This window comes from Phyllopteryx taeniolatus, chromosome 21 (assembly GCF_024500385.1).
Source record: "Phyllopteryx taeniolatus isolate TA_2022b chromosome 21, UOR_Ptae_1.2, whole genome shotgun sequence".
Taxonomy (NCBI): domain Eukaryota; kingdom Metazoa; phylum Chordata; class Actinopteri; order Syngnathiformes; family Syngnathidae; genus Phyllopteryx; species Phyllopteryx taeniolatus.
The window spans coordinates 16,903,686-16,923,557 of record NC_084522.1 but is presented as its reverse complement, the minus strand read 5'-3'; the positions used below and the strand labels follow the sequence as shown (position 1 = coordinate 16,923,557).

The 19,872-nt window shown below is 45.3% G+C and overlaps 1 protein-coding gene and 2 long non-coding RNA genes across 11 annotated transcripts in view; 2 read left to right on the top strand and 1 right to left on the bottom strand.

Annotated features, from left to right (window-relative positions):
• The window catches only part of gmeb1 (glucocorticoid modulatory element binding protein 1), a 78,749-nt gene that overhangs the window by 14,374 nt on the left and 44,503 nt on the right, over nt 1-19,872 (bottom strand). The gene's annotated exons all lie outside the window — the stretch shown is intronic.
• On the top strand, nt 5,498-7,346 carry LOC133471528 (uncharacterized). The gene is made up of 4 exons (XR_009786242.1): nt 5,498-5,751; nt 6,829-6,964; nt 7,076-7,151; nt 7,219-7,346. It is a non-coding gene; the product is annotated as an uncharacterized LOC133471528 (long non-coding RNA).
• LOC133471527 (uncharacterized) lies at nt 10,486-18,888 on the top strand. Its single transcript, XR_009786241.1, has 5 exons — nt 10,486-10,760; nt 13,466-13,614; nt 18,261-18,328; nt 18,457-18,650; nt 18,753-18,888. It is a non-coding gene; the product is annotated as an uncharacterized LOC133471527 (long non-coding RNA).

The following is a 19,872-nucleotide window of genomic DNA, read 5'->3' as shown; positions in this document are numbered from 1 at the left end:
CACCTTCTTGATACCGATTTTCTACACACCTTACATTCCCCACAAGCCCATTCACAAGTTCAACCTTGAAAAAAAGAGGAAACAAATGGAAATATAATTTAAAGAACTAGTTGATGGGAAAACGATTAGCAATGCTAACATGTACTCACCTGATGTGAGAGCCTATCTCCTGCGTCCTCCTCTCTAACGCCAACTGCCCTCGTGTCTTCCCTCGCAACATCGATAAACCTTCTCTCTGGTCTTCTTTTATTTCTCTTGGCCGGCAGCTCCCTCCTCATCACCCTTCGAGCAACATCCTCACTCTCTCTCCTCTGGATGTGTCCAAACCATCCAAGTCTGCTCTCTCGGTCTCCAAAACACCGAATGTGAGAGCCTGACCATGCGCAATATTTCTTCATCTGGTGATTTGCTGAAGTGGCAGAAAATGAAGTTTGTTCGTCTCCAAGTCATATTTTGACATCAGTCACATTTGATGACGAGGTTCTTCACTTGGACTCAATAGCTGTACTATCTTTACTTGCCATCACTTTCTTTTTTTCAGAGCAGAATATTTTTTATTTATTTTTTTTTTTTATTAACTACATCAAAGTAGATGACTGTTTTTTCAGTATCAATAAATATCAATGGTATATGTTTAAAACAGCGCGTTTCAATCAGAATGAGAAAAGGTCTGCATGTATTACTCAGTAAGATTAAAAATAGGACTTCTGGAAATAACCAACAAAAGATCGTATTTACCTCGATCTTGATAGTAAGGTGTGTGTGCGTGTGCGCGCGCGTATGTGTCAGTTTACAGCACTTTTAGGGGTTAAGACTTGCTTTTATTAGTCTGGTTTTTTTTCTCTTCCATCTTTACACATCCTTAACTTTTAGCGCTAAAAGCTTCAACAACTGATGGCAAGATTGCCAACTACAAAGGAAGCAGTTTTCACAACAGCGTTTCAATATTCCAAACTGTATCACTGATGAACAAATCTAACGAAATTGAGCTTAAATCGTTCTAATTTGAATTTATGATTGTGTGTTACTAGTAATAGAATTGGCAAGATCACAATAAAGCACAGTCAAATGTAAATAGTGACCCGAAAGCCAAAGCAAATGAATTTGGGAAGGTGGTCATCTTTCAAGGTCTTTACATTTATGAACATTTTCTCCCCATAACAAATAGTGGAAATGGAAAAAACAACAACAAAAACATTGAAACATTTTGCAACAACATTTTCTTTTTTTTTTTTTAACGGCTAACAAAAATACAAGGAAATGAGTCACCCATCAATGGTGTGTGTCGTAGGTGTCAAGTTCACACTTTTTACCATTTTGAACTGTCATACAAGTGTCGAAATAAATTAAAGCACTCTGGTAAAAACACAACTTAGACTGATGTGGTATGCTTTGGATCAGGATTTGTCTTGAATAAACTTGCAAAACAACACATTTTGTACTCACCCTGAACTTTGATGACACTTGGCAGACAATTGCAGCGGCAGGATTTTGTCTCTTCGGCAACATAACTTACTTTGCCGCGTCATTCTTCGTTAATATTGAGGTCAACGGAACCATATTGTACTGAGCAGGCAGGACGGGTAGTACCAGCTTCTTTATGCTTTCATAAGTTCTATTCCTGCTTCCCATGGCTATCATCGCACTTTTCCACTTTGTCATCAGTGTCCTCCCTTCTGTTTTGGGATCATAATACAGAAAAAAGACCAAATGAAAATGAACGTTATTCCTTAGCCAAATTCTTGCAGGATTTGTCGATGTCGCCACATGATGATGATGATGATGATGATGGTTCGACCTTATTGTATAACTTTGAGAGGCATACTATTCCAGAATATTTCGATGGAACTCGAAATTGTACCACTTGAAGAGCAATCGACTCCAACCATTGCATTCATAGTACTGGAATTGAAATTGAAATCCCTTTTTGACTGCATAATGAGCTTTATTTCATCACGCTCAGAGGAGTAAGCAGATGTTTTGGAATGAAAGAAGTCGATGAATGTGTCACATGGTCATATTCAAGGCTCACTTACGTATGTGCTGACCTACTAACAAGGTTTTAGGGTTTTTGACTTTGTTTCCACCACAACTTTTCAAATCAGTATTTTACAAGAGACAATTGGTAATTGCAAAAACATGACCTCCGTGTTTCTTACAAATCCCGAGTTTTAACAATAGATCTATTATGCCGATGACAGTTTCAAATTTTCCAACTCCAACATTGCAAAATCCGTGTACAGGAAGTCATCGAGTCACGACGTTTGGACTTTACGGCGCCCGTGCCTCGTCCGCCATTTTGTCCCCAGCACCATAGTGTTTCTGCTTAGCTCGTGCATAGTGCTTGTCTGTGTTTGTGCGCCGGGAGTATCTTTGCCTTGGACAGCTGAGCTTGGTGGCGGCAACAATAAAGGCACGAATCACCGATTTGCGACTTGAATGGCTTTATTAGCTCCTCTGCACATTCGACGCCAACGGGTCCTGCGCTAATCGCGACTCTTCTCCGGTCGCCGTCACGCCACTTGCCACTGTACACACTCGCACCTGCGCGCACTCCTTCCTCCTTCGCAGTCCCGTCTCACTCACACATCGACGCCCACACACACCGAGCTTGCCGTCACGTGGGACAATACCCGTAACAGAAGTATTTTGACGTAAATTTCGACTTTAACGGTGAAATCCGACTTGGGAGTGCTCGATCCGCCTCCGGTCCAACCTCTCCTGCACACAGACATCCAACTCTTTCGAACAATTGAACAACAGTTTGCTTGTGTTGTGTTTTTATGTTTGACATGCAAACCAGTTGCATTACCGCCACCGCTTAGACTTTACACCGATTTTTATCGTATTATGCTGATCGGCTTTAATGTCATAATTTGCCGATCCGATCAACGACGCTCCACAAACTACATTAACTCTGTGTCGCCGCGTGCACAGCATATTTGAATCCAAAGGCCAGTTTATTTTTAGCCCTGTTGCGTGTCTTTTGACATAGTACTGTAAATATCTGACGGCCACTGAAGTTATTTAAAAAAAAACAAAAAAAAACAAAACAAAAAAAAAAACGTCGGCGGTGTGGAACAGACAGACTCACCACCTTGACGGACAACACGGAATGCCGATCAGACTACAAGACAAATTTGCTCTTTCACGATTGCAGACTACTTCAATAAAATCTTGTATTCCGATACCACCGCATCCCGTTTTTTACGATCACTGGGCTTGATCTTGTCAACTCAAGTACGACCGTATACACTCGTTACCGTGGCGACGACAACAACTGTATTATAAGGACAAAATGGGGAAAAACGTGTGTTGGTGGTCACCGGTGCTCAGGATTGGAGACGAGGTTCGTTTAAGGCTTGCTTGAGGTATGTTCACGTACTTTTAATACGATACGGCTCGCAAGCAGGCAATAAAATGTTATGGAGCCTAGCAAGCTAGCGGTAGCACGAATGGTTGAACGTAAACATGCCGCCGTTCTGTCGAATCATGCTCTAAAGTTTCGATGTGGGTGAAGTCATTTCATTAAAAATAAAGTAATTTAATGACAGTAAGTTAGCACCCATTATTTCTGTCATGTTGTAATGTTGGTTTGACCTGACTGATGAGAATACACGATGTGACGAGAGCAGTGATTTCCAACCTTTACGGAGCCAAGGCACATATTTTACAATTGAAAAATCTCACGGAAACACCAACAAACAAAAAACGTCACCAAAAGTGGAAACATTAATGACTGCATTTACTTCCTGCCATCTAATAGAAGACCATTCATTTGTTCTGTCTGTCACTATGCCTCACTGGCATAAATAGAGGAACAAAGATACATTATTTATTGGAAATAGAATTTTTTGAGCAATTAAGTACACAAGTATATACAGTAAATGAACAGGGCATTTAAATAGACACATTCCTCCATCTTGTGATCGGATCGGTGATCGGTTATCGTTTTTTTTTTTTAAACTCGCTGATCGGAGATCGGCCCCAAAAATCCTGATGGTGGAAAGCCTACTATGAATGCAATGGTTGGAGTCGATTGCTCTTCAAGTGGTACAATTTTAGAGTTCCATCGAAATATTCTGGAATAGTATGCCTCTCAAAGTTATACAATAAGGTCGAACCATCATCATCATCATCATGTGGCGACATCGACAAATCCTGCAAGAATTTGGCTAAGAAATAACGTTCAATTTCATTTGGTCTTTTTTCTGTATTATGATGCCAAAACAGAAGGGAGGACACTGATGACAAAGTGGAAAAGTGCGATGATAGCCATGGGAAGCAGGAATAGAACTTATGAAAGCATAAAGAAGCTGGTACTACCCGTCCTGCCTGCTCAGTACAATATGGTTCCGTTGACCTCAATATTAACGAAGAATGACGCGGCAAAGTAAGTTATGTTGCCGAAGAGACAAAATCCTGCCGCTGCAATTGTCTGCCAAGTGTCATCAAAGTTCAGGGTGAGTACAAAATGTGTTGTTTTGCAAGTTTATTCAAGACAAATCCTGATCCAAAGCATACCACATCAGTCTAAGTTGTGTTTTTACCAGAGTGCTTTAATTTATTTCGACACTTGTATGACAGTTCAAAATGGTAAAAAGTGTGAACTTGACACCTACGACACACACCATTGATGGGTGACTCATTTCCTTGTATTTTTGTTAGCCGTTTATAAAAAAAAAAAAAAAAATAAAAATAAAAATGTTGTTGCAAAATGTTTCAATGTTTTTGTTGTTGTTTTTTCCATTTCCACTATTTGTTATGGGGAGAAAATGTTCATAAATGTAAAGACCTTGAAAGATGACCACCTTCCCAAATTCATTTGCTTTGGCTTTCGGGTCACTATTTACATTTGACTGTGCTTTATTGTGATCTTGCCAATTCTATTACTAGTAACACACAATCATAAATTCAAATTAGAACGATTTAAGCTCAATTTCGTTAGATTTGTTCATCAGTGATACAGTTTGGAATATTGAAACGCTGTTGTGAAAACTGCTTCCTTTGTAGTTGGCAATCTTGCCATCAGTTGTTGAAGCTTTTAGCGCTAAAAGTTAAGGATGTGTAAAGATGGAAGAGAAAAAAAAACAGACTAATAAAAGCAAACTGACACATACGCGCGCGCGCACACACGCACACACCTTACTATCAAGATCGAGGTAAATACGATCTTTTGTTGGTTATTTACAGAAATCCTATTTTTAATCTTACTGAGTAATACATGCAGACCTTTTCTCATTCTGGTTGAAACGCGCTGTTTTAAACATATACCATTGATATTTATTGATACTGAAAAAACAGTCATCTACTCTGATGTAGTTAATAAAAAAAAAATAAAAATAAAAAATATTCTGCTCTGAAAAAAAGAAAGTGATGGCAAGTAAAGATAGTACAGCTATTGAGTCCAAGTGAAGAACCTCGTCATCAAATGTGACTGATGTGAAAATATGACTTGGAGACGAACAAACTTCATTTTCTGCCACTTCAGCAAATCACCAGATGAAGAAATATTGCGCATGGTCAGGCTCTCACATTCGGTGTTTTGGAGACCGAGAGAGCAGACTTGGATGGTTTGGACACATCCAGAGGAGAGAGAGTGAGGATGTTGCTCGAAGGGTGATGAGGAGGGAGCTGCCGGCCAAGAGAAATAAAAGAAGACCAGAGAGAAGGTTTATCGATGTTGCGAGGGAAGACACGAGGGCAGTTGGCGTTAGAGAGGAGGACGCAGGAGATAGGCTCTCACATCAGGTGAGTACATGTTAGCATTGCTAATCGTTTTCCCATCAACTAGTTCTTTAAATTATATTTCCATTTGTTTCCTCTTTTTTTCAAGGTTGAACTTGTGAATGGGCTTGTGGGGAATGTAAGGCGTGTAGAAAATCGGTATCAAGAAGGTGTATGGCAGGCTGAAATATGGCCTTCATGAAAACATTTGCGATATCTCTGCCCGTATTCGAAATTGCTGATGCACGTTTATGGAATCGTCTTTTGAATCTTATTATATCATACTCCTAAAACTCCAAACATCTCCAGAATCATCTGACCGATCTATATTTTCATCGTCAAGAACATGTCTGGAAATGTTCCTGTGGAATGTAAAACTGATATGTTTATGGTTGAGATATAAAAATGATCGTCACGTTTTTTTCAAGGTTACGCTTCTGTCATGTAAATTGGACATGAAGAACCTGCTAGTGCCAGTTAATTTCCGCCAAGGGAGGATGTGATCAAAGCAAAACAAGACCATCATCTCTCGACTGGATTAAGACATCAAGTTCAGAGACCTTGAGTACTCCTGTTTGTGCAATTAAAAGATACACTTGCTTCAAGAAAAGAAACTCTAATTTAAACTCTGGAATGTATCTTAACTCGATACAGAAAACATCTTGTTCCTACACGTTTCAACATTTTCAAAAAGAAAACGTGAGACTACTGGATCACGCACACACACGTGCAATTATTAAAAAATGAGACCCTCGGCCTAACAGAGTGAAGATAGTTGGATGAATCCCAAAAGATACATGTTTGGGCATGTTTTCGAAAAAACGAAAACATGTCTAGGCATTTTTTCGCCTCAGACGTCCTTGTGGTATGTAAAACTGACATGTTCATGCTTTAGATGTACTAATGTTCATCACATAATGCTTTACACCTGCACATTTTTTTTTTTATAAGAGCTTCGAAAATGAGAACATGTCTAGGCATGTTCACTGAGAGGGATTTTGATTTTTTTTTTCTGACTGATGGACCGTTCAGCGTTTCGCACAACCCTGTTGTGAGTTGAAGGAGAAAACATTTTTTGGGCTAAATACAATTTTTTTTCAGATCTTCTAACATCTCGGACATCCGATATCAGATGCTGAAGCCACGCGAGTGTCCCGTTCTCCACAGGTGCGGGGCCGTGACCTCTGGGCATGACCCTCAAATATCTCAGACACCCGATGTCACGTACTGAAGCCACGTGAGTACCTCATTTTTTGCCAATGCCGTGTGACCTCTGGACATGACCTCCTAACATCTCAGACACCCGATGTCACCTGCACAAGTCACGTGACGACCTCATTCTTTGCAGCTGTCTTGACAAAATCCGTGGGACACGGTCACACCCACCATCGACGCGGGGCGAGGCCGAAGGACCGCATTCACAGGTATGATCACAAATGACCTTTTTTGTTGCCGATATGACACCCCCTTTATTTTCCTTTGTTCCTACAGGTGTCCCCGAACATGATGTCATGCGACAAAAACGCGAGGGACCATGATGTCACATCGGATGTGACGTCAATGGGGACAGGTGGCCCGAGAGGTGACGTCATCGGACACGTCCGCTGGCAGTGTGCCAAGTGATGATGTCATCGGCAATCCATCATTTTGTCATAAAGCCAATATTCCCTCTCTTTTATATGCTTAACACATACAGAGGATTGAAATTACGGTACTCAAGGGCCCGCGGTGCTACAAAGACAGTACAAATAATAATATAAAAACCTAAGTAAAACTTTGGTATATACAGTATAAAAAGTATTAATTGATTAGCTTCTGATTAGCTCGGACGGTGATGGACTTAGTGGTGCGACATGATTCATGCACTTGCTGTTGTAGGCAGTAAAAGTCTCTGTGTACTCCTGATGGTCTGTGATGGAGTTGTAGGTGGCAGCCTGTTTAAAAATGCTCCAGTCTGTGGTGGCGAAACAGTCTTGAAGGGTCTCAAGGGACCCTTATGGCCACACTCGTACCTGTTTCCTAACTGGTTGGGAGACATTAACCAGTGGCCTGTAAGCTAGCATTAGTATAACAGTGGGATGGTCTGAGGCGCTGAGGTGGGGAAGGGCAATGTAGGCCCCTCTCAATGGGGTAAAGACATTGTCCAGAGTGTTATTTCCCCGTGTTGGAAAGTCAATGTTTGAGTAGAGTTTAGGAAACACAGCCTTGGGGTCAGCAGTTCAAGTCCCCAGCTAGGATGAGGAAAGCATCTGGGTGGGCTGTCAGCTGTTCAGTGATATGATGGTCTAACCCATTTAGCGCCTAACTCCTATTATTGATGGAGTTTGGAGGAATATAGACTGCTACAAGCAGTATGGCACCGAATTCCCTCGGTAAATAAAATGGCTGGCACTTCGGAGCCATAAACGCCAGTAGCGGTGAGCCGTGTTGACTGACCAAGATAGCGTCTCAGTTCTGTCCACTTGGTAGCATGCTAGCTGGTCGAGCTGAATGGCGCTGTCTGGAACGCTGCTGCTAAACCATGTTTCCACAAACACAAAAACACAGCACTCTCTCACAGTCTTACGGGTAGAGCAAAGCAGTCCGATGTAATCCAGCTTGTTGTCCAGAGAGCGTACGTTGGCTAATACGATGAAGGGAACAGCCGGCTTGTGTGGTTTAGCCGCTAGCCTAGCTCAGATACCTCCGCGGTTGCCCCGTTTCTGTTTCCTCCCTCGCCGTCCGTGGCGCCTCCACTCTGGGCACGATGCAGGAGTGGGGGCCGGAGTTGTTGTAGGCACCCGGAGCAGACCGCAGTTCCGTAGCTCCTCAGTGAAAGTAGAGTCTAACTCCGTAAAAGTAGTTCTGCCGATGTCGAGCAGAAGCTTACGACTGTATCTGCGTCTTGGAACATGTAGACGTGACAAAGACGGACTAAAACACTCGGACGTATAAGACGATAAACACAAACAAACAGAGAGCAGCTTCTGCGTTTGCACGCGCCACTATCTTGTGTAACATCTTGCGTAACTGCCAGTGACGCAACCAGTTACAAAACCAAGTTGCAGTTGCAGTTACTTTAAAAAAATTGCAGTTAATATGTGCTATCCCCATGGACTGGTTTAGTGCATAGGCATAAACAACTGTCATGACCTATCCCTCCACTCAAAGGCGTGGGGGCGGGGGTCCATGCGTAACCCATTGGGAGGTGGACCTAGGATGCCTCTTGGGCTGCAGCTATCCAATATTTTAGTCTTCGAATATACTACTGAAAATTCTATTGAATAATTGAGTAGTCAGATCAAATATATTTTAACTTCCTTAAAGAAAAATGTATACACAATAGAAAAAATATTTCACTTAATAACAAACGACCAATTGGTTTCCTTTTAAATTCACATTGTGTACAGCAGGAAACTAATTTCAAACAAACAAAAAGAAATAAAACACAAATATGGATACATTTCAGTTTAAACTTAACATTTCTTGAAATATAAAGACAAGGCATTAATTAAAAAAGGCAGAAATAGCCTTTGTGCGACTTCACTTCAGCAGATAGCATTTTAGCATGTGACATGGTAGCTTCATGGCTTTGCGTTTATGAGCTTAGACCAGCTGGTTTGATATATAGTTTTACCATTTTTCCTTTTGGATCAACCTATTTGGGACTATTTTTTATTTATCCTCCAAATTCTGGGACTGAAGTATTTATTGTTCATTTATGAGTGAGTAGACATTTCGTAACCAGTTCCTTCTAGTAATTTTTATTATTCTTTTATTTTTATAATCGTGGCGCCTAATGTGGGGCCCTAAACAATATCCAAGTGCAAATTGGTAATTTGCTCGGAGTGTAAAGGGTCCTACGAACCAAAGTGTGAGTTTATAGTTCTTCTTCCCAAATGACTGTGAAACTCTACTCATAAATTTCGTGTTAGATGACCCTGAGTTGTGTCGAGTGGTGGCATAATGTAATGAATGAGGTGTATGATTGATGGTACAAAATATTTGTTGATCGGATACAGGTCCAGAAAAGTATTAATATGATTGACCAGGCGTACCACAAATGTCCACCAGATGGAGCCAAAATAGATGTCAAACAGGTCATTGACGTGTCTTTTACACAGAGATGCCACACACGGTCTTACAAACATTTGCTTGCTTAATGCATATTAAGCAAACATAAATAATCTGGAACAGCTTTTGGCAGCACATCATATATATTGTTCTTTATGGTAACCAAGAGCGAGGACCCACAATCATTTGTGCCCACACTATGATATGTGAGTTCGATGATGAAGTAATAGGACCTTTTTATTGTGATTGCGATAGCAAGGAAATGTTATTTACTGAATACATGTTGTCATGTTTGATGATATAACGTTATGCACACAAGTACCGTTTTAAAAAAAGACTGATCAGATGTGAGCTGTGCACCCGTATTGGGCAATAAGTTACTGTAAGTCATCTCCATAGCAACACAGGAAAGGGCTGTCTAATGGAAAGAGATGGTGAAATGTTACCGTTTGTCTGAGGAACTGAAACCTCTGTCTGAAACAAAGGACTTCAAATAGGGTGAGCCGGTTCTGTCTGGTTCTGTAATGCCCTTGACCACGGCCAGTCCTATACAAGCTGAATGCTTCTGCTTTTTAGGGCTTTAGTCGCCCATCCATCTTTGTGTAATACGCAAGATGATTAGAGCGCCAGCTTCTAAAAGACTGCTTGAAAAATCTTCGACAAAGATTAAGTGAAACCAAAGTGAGTTTTGCAACGACCTCAGGGACAGAGCCCTTAACCTCTCTCCTCAAACCCTTACCTAATCTTAATACACATTTTGAAGAAGAAGCTCGTCGGAGGAATGCTTGACCTGATCCATCTAATATTCCTTTTGAATTGGGTTTTATTTTTATCATGTTTTGGATTTTCACATTTTGGAATTTTCATTTACCTTGAAAGAGACTTTGAATGGAACCAACTATTTCATAGGACAGATGTTTTTGGATTGTTTTGGATTTCATCTCAAAGGATCGGCTTGAAATATTTGACCTCATTTATGAGTGAGTAGATGTTTCACATACAGTTCCTTTTTGTGAATTTTATTATTTTTATTTTTACAGTTTGATGTTTACGCCCTTGCAAAATTATATTCATAAAAGAGCCTTTTTCTAATAGAAAATGCCCCTTTCTTTTATTCTAAGAATGTTAGGCACAGTGTTAACCATGTTAGCAGACATAATAACACTTTACCAACATAGCCTATGACCATTTTTCCTCCTATTCTTGAAAGGCTGTTTCGGCTATAACCCAAATAACAACAGGTCCTGACTGTCGTGCAAAGACAGTCGAATCCTCCTAGGTCAGTACCAAGTGCAAAAGATCGTTAGAGGGAGCAGCTTTAAAGAAGCGTGGTTAGAGTTTCGCCTGACATCTGCTAAGGTTACTCTGTCGAGGTGTGGCCTAACTTAAGCGGGGCTGACGCTTGAGAGGAGGCCGTTAGAACATAGGTGAATCTTTCTCGACACCGGCTTAAGCAAGCTCCCGTCACCATTTACGGTCCATTGTGTAATGCGCAGGGATAACGGGGAGCTTTCACCCTTTAAACGGAGAGCCGGTGAGGGCTCCATTAGTGCCTAAGGTGCAGGAGAGCCTGGGGTAAGCGAGATCTGACACAGTTGACATAAAATAGTTTTCTTTGAGGAAAGGTATTTCCTGGAAAAAAAAAATAAAAATGTCACAGCACTGAAATAGGCATGCCACAAAGAAGAAATAACTTTTATGTTAAAGACAAGAGCAACAAAAGACCTTTCCTGTGACAACGTCCATGGCAGACGTATTAACGACTGACCTACTGCTTTGGTTTGCTGTGACATTTTTCATTCATCTAATACTTGTTGAGAATGCCGAGAGAAAGCATGTGGCGAAGAGAGAAATTTAGTCTTGGAACAGCATCATGGGTGAAGGACAACCTCAAGAAGTGGTATGAAGAACATCATACCACACAGCATCCGCTCTTTAAGTGCGGCAGCCCGGTGGATTACAAATATTTTATTCCTTGTGACTGAAATTATATTCCACAGATCATCCGCTCTCTGAGGACGATAGTCAGGTGGATACAAATATTTTATTCCTTGTGAATAAAATGATATTCCACAGAGCATTTGCTCTCAATGCAGTCCAATGGGGGGCACAAGCCAGTGCAAACTGTAGGCCGGTCCCAAGGCCGGATAAATGCGTCAGGAAAGGCATCTGGCTTAAAATTTTGCCAAATATCTTCATCTAAAGAATTCCATATCGGATCGGTCGTGGCCCAGGTTAATAACGTCCGCCCCCGGCACCGTTAACCTGCAGGGCGCCGGTGGAAATTCAGCTGCTGTGGATCGGAGACAAAGGATAGGTGGAAAGCATGTTCTTAGGCAGAAAAAAAGAGGAAAGCACAGAGCCTAGAAATTTAATTTGGGGACTTTGAACGTTGGGACTATGACTAATCTCGGGAGTTGGTTGACATGATGATTAGGAGAAAGGTTGATATATTGTGTGTCCAGGGGCCTCATGTACAGACTTGCGTGGATTTCCTACTGAAACATGGCGTACGCTCAAATCCAGAAAACGTCGGACGGACAAAAATATCCAGATGTATGGATCTGTGCGTACGCATGAATCCAAGCACATTTGCTTCGTACATCCAAATCAACGTAGAATTGAGCGCACGTTGGAGTAGCCGACTCCTCCCTGTCCACATTTAAATATGCAAATCATATTGAAATGAACCCTGCACCTGAGATCCCGATCTCTGCATGATCAGAAAAAAAGGAAAATGAGCTAGGTAATGAAGATTTATTTTTTTCTGAATGACAAGTTGCTCAATGAAGTGGAGGTATGCAAGAAAATCCCCTTTTGGCATGCTGTCCTCCGTCATTAACAACAAGCAAAAGAGGAGTCCATGGGAGAACATGTGTGCGGCTGTCAATGCTGTGGAGTCAGAACAGCGCACACGCACTGAACTAAAAAAGAAGTGGTCAGACATTTAGGTGCATAAATGTTGTATGTATGATATTTGTAATAAATATTTTGAATTCAAATAGAAGGCGGCACGGTGAGCGACTGGTTAGAGCGTCTGCCTCACAGTTCTGAAGACCGGGGTTCAATCCCCGGCCCTGCCTGTGTGGAGTTTGCATGTTCTCCCCGTGCCTGCGTGGGTTTTCTCCGGGCACTCCGGTTTCCTCCCACATCCCAAAAACATGCATGCTAGGTTAATTGACAACTCTAAATTGCCCGTAGGTGTGACTCTGAGTGCGAATGGTTGTTTGTTTGTATGTGCCCTGCGATTGGCTGGAAACCAGTTCAGGGTTTACCCCGCCTCCTGCCCGATGATAGCTTGGATAGGCTCCAGCACGCCCGCGTGCGTATGCCACCCATGAAGTTGGGGTGAGGCATCGCACATTTCCACGGTCATTTCACTCTTGATACATCTGAACTTTTCCGTGAAAAAGAACGTACGCCATGTTTTTGTGCGTATGCACCTTTTGTACATGAGGCCCCTGGAGAGCAGGTGGAAAAGCAGTAAAGCTGAAGGTTTTGGGGCAGGGTTTAAATTATTTTACCATGGTGTAGATGGGAAGTGATATGGAGTAGAGGGGTTATTTTAAAAGAAGAGTTAGCGAAGAATGTCTTGGAGGTGAAAAGAGTATCAGATCGAGTGATGTGGCTAAAACTTGAAATTGAGGGTGTCATGTATAATGTGATTTGCGGCTATGCCCCACAGGAAGGATGTGAGTGAGACGTGAAAGAAAAATTCTGGAAGGAGCGAGACGATGTAGTTCTGAACATCCCAGAGAGAGAGAGAGTCAAGATTGGTGCAGATTGCAATGGGCATGTTGGTGAAGGAAACAGGAGTGATGAAGAAGTAAATGGGTAAGTACAGCATCCAGGAAAAGAACTTGGAAGGACAGATGGTGGTAGACTTTGCAAAAGTGTGTAAATGGCTGTAGTGAACAATTTTTTCCAGAAGAGGCAGGAACATAAGGTGACCTACAAGAGCGGAGGTAGAAGAAGAAGTAGAAGAAGAAGAAGAATCACCTTTTATTGTCATGAACAAGCATGCATGCACGTTGTTCTCTGAATTTTACCCATCACAGTGAACACATACACATGTTAGTGGAACACACTGGAGCAGGGTGCAGCTGAAGCGCCCGGGGAGCATTTCGGGGTATCAGTGTCTTGCTCAAGGACACCACAGTCGTGAGTCCGGGGGATGGTCGAGTCGGGGTCCTGAACATAGGTCCCCCACGGTGACAGGCTTAACCATTGGGCCACTGCTGGCGCAGAATTCCACACATGCACATGGCACCAGGACACCCTAGGTCGCAGTTCGATGATCGACTTTGTGTCATCGAACTTGCGGCCGCATGTCTTGGACAGTCAGATGAAGAGAGAGGCGGAGCTGTCAACTGATCACCACCTGGTGGTGAGTTGGCTCCGATGGTGGGGAAAGATGCCGGTCCGACGTGGCAGGCCCAAACGTATTGTGAGGGTCTGCTGGGAACGTCTGGCGGAATCCCCTGTCAGAAGGAGTTTCAACTCCCACCTCCGACAGAACTTTGCTCATGTTCCGGGGGAGGCGGGGGACATCGAGTCCGAGTGGACCATGTTCCGCGCCTCCATTGCTGAGGCGGCCGACCGCAACTGTGGCCGTAAGGTGGTTGGTGCCTGCCGTGGCGGCAATCCCCGAACCAATTGGTGGAAACCAATGGTGAGGGATGCCGTCATGCTGAAGAAGGAGCCCTATCGGGCCTTTTTGGCCTGTGGGACTCCTGAGGCAGGTGATGGGTACCGGCTGGCCAAGCGGAATGCAGCTTTATTGGTCGCTGAAGCAAAAACTCGGGCATGGGAGGAGTTCGGTGAGGACATGGAGAAAGACTTCTGGACGGCTTCGTGGAAATTCTGGTCCACCATCCGGTGTCTCATGAGGGGGAAGCAGTGCACCATCAACACTGTGTATAGTGGGGATGGGGCGCTGCTGACCTCGACGTTGTGAGCCGATGGGGAGAATACTTTGAAGACCTCCTCACTTGCACCGGCACGCCTTCCCATGAGGGAGCAGAGTCTCGGTTCTCTGAGGCGGGCTCTCCTATCTCTGGGGTTGAGGTCACCGAGGTGGTTAAAAAGCTCCTCGGTGGCAAGGCCCCGGGGGTGAATGAGATTCGCCCGGAGTTCCTCATGTCTCTGGATGTTGTGGTGCTGTCCTGGTTGACACGCCTCTGCAACATCGCGTGGACATCGGGGACAGTGCCTCTGGATTGGCAGACTAGGGTGGTGGTCCCCCTTTTTAAGAAGGGGGACCGGAGGGTGTGTTCCAACTACATGGGGATCACACTCCTCAGCCTCCCTGGTAAGGTCTATTCAGGGGTGCTGGAGAGGAGGGTCTGTCGGGAAGATGAATCTCAGATTCAGGAGGAGCAGTGTGGTTTTCGTCCTGGCCGTGGAACAGTGGACCAGCTCTTCACCCTCGGCAGGGTCCTCGAGGGTGCATTGGAGTTCGCGCAACAAGTCTACATGTGTTTTGTGGACTTGGAGAAGGCCTTCGACCGTGTCCCTCGGGGGGTCTTTTGGGGGGTGCTTAGGGGGTATGGGGTACCGAAACCCCTGATATGAGCTGTTCGGTCCCTGTACGACCGGAGTCAGAGTTTGGTCCGCATATCCGGCAGTAAGTCGGACTCGTTTCGGGTGAGGGTTGGACTCCGCCAAGGCTGCCCTTTGTCACCGATTCTATTCATAACTTTTAAGGACAGAATTTCTAGGCGCAGCCAAGGCGTAGAGGGGTTCCGGTTTGGTGGCCTCAGTATTGCATTTCTGCTTTTTGCAGATGATGTGGTTCTGTTGGCTTCATCAAGCCGTGACCTCCAACTCTCACTGGAGCAGTTCGCAGCTGAGTGTGAAGCGGCTGGGATGAGAATCACCACCTCCAAATCTCAGACCATGGTCCTCAGTCAGAAAAGGGTGGCGTGCCCTCTCCGGGTCGGGGATGAGATCCTGCCCAAAGTGGAGGAGTTCAAGTATATTGGGGTCTTGTACACGAGTGAGGGAAGAAGAGAACAGGAGATCGACAGGGGGCATCTGATTTGGATGCCTCCCGGACGCCTCCCTGGTGAAGTGTTCCGGGCATGTCCCACCCCAGACCCAAGGGACGACCCAGGACACGCTGGAGAGACCACATCATTCGGCTGGCCTGGGAACGCCTCGGGATCCCCCCGGAAGAGATGGATGAAGTGGCTGGGGAGAGGGAAGTCTGGGCGTCCCTGCTAAAGCTACTGCCCCCGCTACCCGACCTCGGATAAGCGGTAGAAAATGGATGGATGGATGGAAGTTGTAACTCGATACAGAGATGACTGCTACAGTTGACAGTTTTATCATCTTTCCAGCACCCTCCAACACACATGATGGAATCCAATCTTATTTTGAAAAAGGAAAACAATTAAAGGACACTTCCACTTTGAAACATCGAGAAAAAGCAAGTCTCAACCATAATGGAAACGAATATCAACATCGAGTACACTTGTGGACTCACAAAGTCCACACTTTATCAACCCTCTTGCATATAACCCAACACAAAGTAACAGTCAGGATGGTCAGCTGACTGGAATAACGCTCGGCCAAACTATAACTGCACCTCTTTTGGGCCATCAACCATCCATCCATCCATACATCCATTTTCTTCCGCTTGCCCGAGGTCGGGTCGCGGGTACAGGAGCTTTAGCAGGGACGCCCAGACTTCCCTGTCCCCAGCAACTTGATCCAGCTCTTCCGGGGGTTTACCGGGGGGATCCCGAGGCACCCCGAGGCCAGCAGGAAGTCTCTCCAGCGTGTACTGGGTTGTCCCTGGCGTCTCCTCCCGGTGGGACGTGGCCGGAACACCTCACCGAGAGGCATCCGAATCAGATGCTCCAGCCACCTCATCTGGCTCCTCTCAATGTGGAGGAGCAGCGGCTCTACTCCGAGCTCCTCCCGGATGACCGACCCTCTCACTCTCTCTCTAAGGGAGAGCCAAGACACCGTGCATAGGAAACTCATTTTGGCCGCTTGTATCTGGGATCTTGTTCTTTCGGTCACAACCCAAAGCTCGTGACCATAGGTGAAGGTTGGAATGTAGATTGACCGGTAAATTGAGAGCTTCGACTTTCGGCTTTGCTCCTTCTTGACCACAACGGACTGATGCAAAGTCTACATCACTGCAGACGCTGCACCGATCCACCTGTCGATCTGCCGTTCCATTCTTCCCTCACTCGTGAACAAGACCCCAAGATACTTGAACTCCTCCCCTTGGGCAAAAAGCAGAGATGCAATTCTGAGGCTACCAAACCGGACCCCCTCTACGCCTCGGCTACGCCTGGAAATTCTGTCCATAAAAGTTATGAACAGATTCGGTGACAAAGGGCTGCCTTGGCGGAGATCAACCCTCACCCGAAACGAGTCCGACTTACTGCCGGCAATGAGGACCAAACTCTGACACCGGCCGTACAGGGACCGAACAGCACGTAACAGGGGGTTCGGTACCGCATACTCCTCAAGCACCCCCCACAGGACTCCCCGAGGGACACGGTTGAACGCCTTCTCCAAGTCCACAAAACACATGTAGACTGGTTGCGCGAACGCCAATGCACCCTCGAGGACCCTGCCGAGGGTGAAGAGCTAGTCCACTGTTCCACGGCCAGGACGAAAACCACACTGCTCGTCCTGAACCTGAGAGTCGACTTCCCGACGGACCCTCCTCTCCAGCACCCCTGAATCGACGCAGAGGCGTGTCAACCAGGACAGCCCCATAAAATCCAGAGCCTTTAGGAATTCCGGCCGAATCTCATCCACCCCCGGGGCCCTGCCACAGAGGAGCTTTTTAACCACCACAGTGACCTCAGCCCCAGAGATCGGAGAGCCCGGCTCAGAGACACCAGACTCGGCTTCCTCATGAGAAGGCGTGTCGGTGGAATTGAGGAGGTCTACGAAGTATTCTCCCCACCGACTCATGACGTCCCGATCAGCAGTGCCCCAGTCCCACTATACACAGTGTTGATAGTGCACTGCTTGCTTCTCCTGAGAAGCCGGATGGTGGACCAGAATTTCCTCGAAGCCCCGTCCGGAACACTTTCTCCATGGCCTCACGGAACTCCTCCCATACTGGGTTTTTTGCTTCAACGACCACCAAAGCTGCATTCCGCTTGGCCAGCCGGTACCCATCAGCTGCCTCAGGAGTCCCACAGGCCAAAAAGGCTCGATAGGACTCCTTCTTCATCTTGACGGCATCCCTCACCGTTGGTGTCCACCAACGGGTGCGGGGATTGCCGCCACGACAGGCACCGAAAACCTTACGGCCAACCGCTCCGGTCGGTCGCCTCAGCAATTGAGGCGCGGAACATGGTCCACCCTGACTCAATGTCCCCCGCCTCCCCCAGAACATGACCAAAGTTCTCTCGGAGGTGGGAGTTGAAACTCCTTCTGATAGGGGATTCTGTGAAACGTTCCCAGCAGACCCTCACAACATGTTCCTCCCAATCACGCCCTTTCAGGTCTCAATATCATTGCCCACGTGAGCATTGAAGTCCCCCACCAGAACGATTGGAGGACTCCAAAAACGGTGGGTACTCTGAACTGCTGTTTGGTGCATAGGCACAAGAAACAGTCAGGTCCCGTCCTCCCACCCGAAGTTGACTGACTGTTCTTCTTTCTTCCCTCCCGTCCACTGGGGTGAACCCCAACGTACAGGCGCCGAGCCGGGGAACAATACCCACACCTGCTCGGCGCTTCTCACCGTGGGCAACTCCAGAGTGGAAGAGAGTCCAACTCCTCTCAAGAGAACTGGTACCAGAGCACAAGCCATGTGTGGAGGCGAGTCCGACTATATCTAGTCGGAACTGCTGACCTCACACACCAGCTCGGGCTCCTTCCCTGCCAGACAGGTGACATTCCACATCCCTAGAGCCAGGTTCTGTAACCAAGGTCCCTACCTTCGGCCACCACCCAGCTCACACTGCACCCGACCCCTATGGCCCCTCCCACAGGTGGTGAGCACATGGGAAGGGGGACCCACTACCAGTACTGGTACAGCTACAAAATAAAGATGAAAAATCAACACTATCACCTACTGCAAAGGCAAAATGAAATATCAACACTGCTAATACAACAAGCGGCTCATTTACTACCCCCAAGAGAAATAGCATAATTTGACTGAGATCCGCTACAGTTTAGGACATTTATCAGAGCCTTTGAACAGTGTGTGGAGCACAATGCCAGCAACAAATATGACTGTTTTTGCTGGACAAATACACAAGAGGTCAGCCAAAGGAGTTGGTGCGTATCAACCAAATCACAGTCAAATCAACCAAATCACAGTCAAAAGCCAACTTTTAAAGGCAGCAAATAATGTCAATTGCAAAGATCAACAGCATTTGTTTGTGCTGCAATAAAGGTCACCTACTGGAGGAGTGTCCACGATTTGAAGATAAAGCACAAAGGGACATGATGAACTTTCTAAAGGAGAAAGGAGTCTGCTTTGTTTGCTTTCGCATTGGGCAAAGGAGCAAGGACTACGGTAAGCGCTTCACTTGCAAGTTGTGCTGAGGCAACAAAATCATTCAAACCTAGCATTTTTGGATCCAGGCAGTAGAGCCACATTTTGCACAGAAACCCTAATGAGGAAGCTGAGTGTGACAGGAGCAAAAGGCTCAAATCAGTTTGAAAACTTTGGACCCAAGAGCATTAGCTTCCAGCTACAGGGTGAGATGTCTGGAGATTTCAGGCCTAACTGGAAACCGGTATTATTATCTGCCAGAAGTCTACACCCAGGGGAGGGTGCCTGTGAGTACAGACATTATCAACAGAGATGAACTGGCTAAATGGACATATTTGAACACTGTTGATTTTCCTCACATCCAAGCAGATGTGGAGTTGTTGATAGGAACCAAGGCTTTTAAGTTGCCCAAACCCTGGGAAGTCATGTGGGAATTGACCCTACGCCGTTAGGACCCTATTGGGGTGGGTTATTATTTGCACCCATAATAGAAACAGTGATGAGCGGTGTGAGATTGGCCACACTGCTGTCACTGTCAAGAGCATATCCATGGAAAGAGAGGAAAACCATGGCATGTTTGTCAGGCACACTCAAATACAGGTGGTTGATGA